This window comes from Hippocampus bargibanti, linkage group LG04, assembly GCF_051943395.1.
Source record: "Hippocampus bargibanti isolate YZ-2025 linkage group LG04, ASM5194339v1, whole genome shotgun sequence".
NCBI classification, from domain to species: domain Eukaryota; kingdom Metazoa; phylum Chordata; class Actinopteri; order Syngnathiformes; family Syngnathidae; genus Hippocampus; species Hippocampus bargibanti.
The window spans coordinates 30,390,940-30,396,221 of record NC_142737.1 but is presented as its reverse complement, the minus strand read 5'-3'; the positions used below and the strand labels follow the sequence as shown (position 1 = coordinate 30,396,221).

The window sequence follows — 5,282 nt, the reverse complement described above, 5'->3', positions numbered from 1 at the left end:
GGGGGGATTTCAAGCGGTTATAAGGGTGCTACTTATGACGTGACCCCTAATTCTCTCTGTGCGGACGCTGTGGTTGTACATTGTAACATTGAAGAAGCTCTACAACTGATTCTTTTTATATCCATCAGAACAACGGATTCAGAAGAGGAAGTGGACAATGTATTGGAAGAAAATGAGGAGGAATATAACTCGAGTATTGGATTGGATTGGATATGCCTTTATTAGTCTCACAGTGGAGAAATTTACATTTCACAGCAGCAAAGTGATATCGATATAGTGAGTGGTATCTCATCTCATCTCATTTTCAGTGCCGCTTATTCCTCTTTAGGGTCGCGGGGGTTGCTGGAGCCTATCTCAGCTGTCTTCGGGCACGAGGCGGGGGACACCGTGAAATGGTTGCCAGCCAATCGCAGGGCACACGAAGACATACAACAGTCACTCTCACACCCACACTGAGGCACAATTTGGAGTGGTCAATTTAACTGCCATGCATGTTTTTGGAGTGTGGGAGGAAACCGGAGGACCCGGAGAAAACCCACGCGGGTGCAGATTCCAAAAAGCAGGCGGGAGGGAGCAGGAGGTTGTGTTTGACAAATTGTATTCAAATAAAGTCAGCAGGAACAAAATGTAAAACATCAAAATCCTCTGAAAAGAAAATATGCAAAGTATCAAAAGAAGACCAAGAGTAACAGTCCGCCAAGGTTAAACAAACACATGCACAATTGCATACAAAGCATACAACAAACAATGACCCGACACCGGATGGTCGTGCCAGGAGTCCTTTTAAGTGTCACTAATTGTAACGACCAGGGCTGACAGCGCTACCCGGTGGTCGCCAATCCGAACGTGGCAGTCCGCCAAGGCTTGGGACGACCAGCACCTGTGCAGGTGCAGGCGGGGCCGACAGCGCCACCCGTTGTTCCCCAACCAGATCATAACAACCATAGTCAGTTCCTCAGCCTGGGTAAGTAAGAGAAGAGACACCAATTCTGCCATCAAGAGGACTGTAAAATACATAATGTGTGCTGCTGGTGTAAGAAATATATACACAAAGGTTGTGCACTAACATACTACTTCTGCAATTATTTGAATCGGTCTTCTTTTTATGTTTTTGTCTTCTAATGTATTGTTCTGTATTGTTCTGAGTTGTTAATTTGAGTGGAAAAAAGAAAGTTTAGTCATGGAAATGAAAACAAAAATCATCCGAAAAACCTTGTTCTTGTCCTGCGACTGTAAAGTGTCCTTGACAGTTTTTAAAGGCTCTCAGAAATAAAATGTATTATTATTATATCATCTTCATATTATTAAGCTCATAGAGTTGCTTGTTCTGTAGCCACAAGAGGACACAAGTCAGTGTCTTATTGTGCCGGTCCCAAGCCCGGATAAATACAGAGGTTTGTGTGAGGAAGGGCATACGACGTAAAAGCTTGGCCAAAACAAACATCCGAATCAAACCTCTGAAGATGGAGGACACTGATTCGCTGTGGCGACCCCTGAAAGGAAAAGCCAAAAGGTAAAGATTATGATGATGATGATGATGATGATTATTATTATTATTATTATTATTATTATTATTATTATTATTATTATTATTATTATTATTATTATTATTATTATTATTTTAGTACATAAGAATTAAATAACCTAGCTTCATAATGGTACACAAACAGCTCTTTCATAATGGTACACACACAGCTCTTTGTTTTAAAAAAGTAAACCACAGTATTAATGAATATATGAAAGAAAAACCTGACTGGCATTAATACCATGAATTCCCATCTTAAGATTCTAAGATCTTTTAATGTATTATTCTCAGTGGCCAGGCCTGAAAGCGAAAGGGAAAGAGGCGAGCTGAATGGATTCCATTAACTTAATTGAAGCAGGCCTTGACAAGAGATAAAACATCTTAGGCCCACGTCTCTTCAGGGTTGGTGCTGGGCTTCATAGTAAACAAGCCGTGATCCATAAACAAAGCCCAGAGAGCACTGCTTGTGCTGTACAGACATCAAGGCCATGGAACATGTCAGAAATGGGTTTGAATGGATATTCACCCACCAACCCACCCATGTCTATGCTTCCTCCTCTTGAGTATTCAGGCACTATACTGCTAATTGTGGCTCAGCTTGTGGATATTTTGATGCTGGCAGCTCTCTATTTCTGTGACACTACCTGCTGTGGATCAAGCAGAAAGGGAGGCATTCACTCTAAGGTGCATTGAAATATGCAGAGAATAAAGTATTGAATCCAAATGGAGCACTTTGATATTTCATCAGATAGGATTCTCCCTCACAATAATGGACTGTAAACCAATGTACAGTTGAATGTTTTACGACTATGAATGGTTGATATATATAACACACAATGTGATTCATGATGCATGAACCACATTAAATTGTAACTCATTCAAAAATGGGGGTGGGGGATGGGTGTGTGTGTGAGCAAGTCTGTGTGTGTGCGTGTGTTTGTACGCATATGCGTGTGTGTACGTTTGTGTGCCTCACCGTGACCACCACCTTATCCTGGTGAGGCACTTTGCGTGTCTCCATGACCCCGAGAGCTATGTCGGCTGGAGTCTTGTACTCCTGGCAGGGTCACCCAAGCCAAACAGGTCGAAGAGTGATCCCAAACCCGGGTGTCGGCATAGGCGGAGTCCAACAGATCGGACCACCGGCAGCCCTCTGCAATGGCAGTCACCTGAAGGTCGTCTTGAGTCCTCATGCCACTGGAATACAATAGGTGTGGCCAAGTTTGTGGAGGAAGGAATCGCGCGCCCTGTCCCTCACACTAAATCCACTATTCGTGCAGATTTAAGCTTCCACCATATAAGTCCAGTGACAATAGGATAAAGTGGAGGGGGCAGATCGTGGATGTGATTGGGAGCGTCTAGCTTGATTCCTACACAGGGGCGGTACAGGATTGATTGTCGTTGCGAAGATGGGAAGGAGCAACATTGTCCTTCGGCAGCATCCTGTGTGTCTAAGCAGCCCTATTCAGGGTCAGCACTGCTCACCCCTTACAGGGGAAGGATCTAGAAAACGGTGACCTAAATATTTCTTGCTCCCCCACACTTGGGAGGCCCATCAGAGCCACAGAGGCATCCCACCTCTGCAGTCGACAACGAAATATAATTAAACCCATGACTATGAATCTGGCTTCCTGTTCGCACCCTCTCATTGCTCGAGACGGGATGGAGAGACCTCAAAGACAAACTGCCCTCATTGCACATGGGCTCAGGAGGTACAACATTGATATTGGGGCACTCATTGAGACTCGGTTCTCAGGTGAGGACTCACTCATAGAAGTTGGTGAGGGCTACCCCTTCTTCTGGAAGGGTCTCCCAGAGAATGAGCGGATACTCCATGGAGTTGGCTTTGCTATAAAAAGCAGCTTAGTCAGTAACATCCCCGAGTCCCCCCCCAGGCATCAGTGAACGGCTTGTGACCTGGAATATTCCCCTGATGAAAGGTCGCTTCGCTACCCTAATCAGTGCCTATGCTCCCACCTTGAATGCTGATGACAACATAAATATGCCTTCTATGAGTCCGTGGATGCAACTACATCAAAAAATCCCTACCTCTGATAAACTAGTTCTGATGGGTGTCTTCAATGCCGCAGTAGGAACTGATGCCAGGCTGTGGAATTAAGTAATCGGAATGCACAGGATGGGGAAAATAAACAGCAGTGGCCTCTGACTGCTCAGTCTGTGCTCTGATAATCAGCTGATTTTAACAAACACCATCTTTCAGCTGAAAAGGAAGAACATCAGATCATGGATGCACCCTAGGACCATACATTGGCACTTACTGGACTATATCATCACGAGGCAACAAGACCAAAATGACGTCTGGACTCCCCAGAATGTTTAGCCAGCTTACATACATATCGCTTACGTTTGCCTATACAGTGATACCTCAGTTTACGAACTTAATTGGTTCCCAGAAAGTGTGTGTAAGGCGAAGTGTGTGTTCCTAACATTAATTTCCCATAGGAAACCATTACAAATCCGTTTCCAGGTCCCCATAAAACATAATTTTCTACTAAATAAGCCTTAAAACTACACAAAATATACCTTATTTTATGAAAATAAATGTGCTATTGTATTGTAATTAAATAAATAAATTGTACTGTTTAATAACGTCATTTTATTTACCTTTGTGATGGTCGTTGATGTAGTTGCCTTTTGATGATATCCAAGTAAAGTTGCTGTGCTTTCTCTGTGATAATATCCTCACTAACACGGTCCCCTGTGAATTGCTTTTAGTTAATCTAAATCAGGGGTGCTCACACTTTTTCAGCATACGAGCTACTTATAAAAACTACCAAGTCAAAATGATCTACCCACGACAAAAATGCAAAACATAATTATTTTCAATGTACAATGTATGTTGATGTACCTTGCATAACTGAATAAGCGAATATTGCACAACACACATAATAACTACATATACATAACATAATAAATAACTATTAACATTTTTTTTGTAATTACCTGAGTTTACTTTGATGACTTGCACGGAATTGAATCAGCCAGGGATGCATAGTCCGGACAGTAGCTGCTGACAGCCAGCCTCAAGCACATTTCCAAATGTTCATCATTCATGGTGGAACGGTATTTGGACCCGCTTTCTCACTCATTTTGATCACCATGTTTTAGCAAGGGCTTAAAATGGTCGACTTGCATACTGGTATTGGAACGCTATGTAACACAAACGCACACCTCCTTCGTCTTTCTCGATGATCTCCTTCTGCTCGACCGTAATTTTGTTTTGTGTCCTCTTTTGCTGAACACTAACCTGTGGTGGGGTCTTTTTCCGTCACAAAAAGCAAAAGTATCCATCGATAGAAAACCATGTATCGCACTCCACAGAAAAGGTGTGTGGAAAAGTAGTCTGGCAGCCACGGTGGCGCTGTACGGCCGTGTGATTTCTTGTTCGGCCGTGTGGTTTGGTGTTCTTCGGCCGAAAACTAGTCTAGTTTATGTAACTAGGAGTTACATAAGGGTGGGAGGAAAACTAGGAGTTACATAAAAGCAGACTGTAATTTTCCATTGTTGTTGACCTTCACCACACAATGGTGAGCCTTGTGCTTTCTCAACTGCTGCACGAAACAAACCTTGAGAATGAAAAATGAAATAATCACTTATGGAGAAATGAAACTTTGCTCTTTGCCGTAAAAGACAACTCCTGATGAAGAAATGAACATGAACAGGGGAAAGGACGGACGTTGCTTTAATGACGTACATTGTATTCTTTAATGTTCATGATTGTTACTCTTAAATACTG

The 5,282-nt window shown here is 42.8% G+C and overlaps 1 long non-coding RNA gene across 2 annotated transcripts; it reads right to left on the bottom strand.

Moving 5' to 3' along the window:
* Nucleotides 1–211: 211 nt before the first annotated feature.
* LOC148899677 (uncharacterized) lies at nt 212–4,947 on the bottom strand. Of its 2 annotated transcripts, none has more exons than XR_016114772.1 (3): nt 4,490–4,947; nt 2,502–3,746; nt 212–1,493 (listed from the first exon to the last, which is right to left on the bottom strand). It is a non-coding gene; the product is annotated as an uncharacterized LOC148899677 (long non-coding RNA). The 2 variants fall into 2 exon arrangements; XR_016114773.1 differs by having other exon boundaries at nt 2,502–2,722.
* Nucleotides 4,948–5,282: the final 335 nt, after the last annotated feature.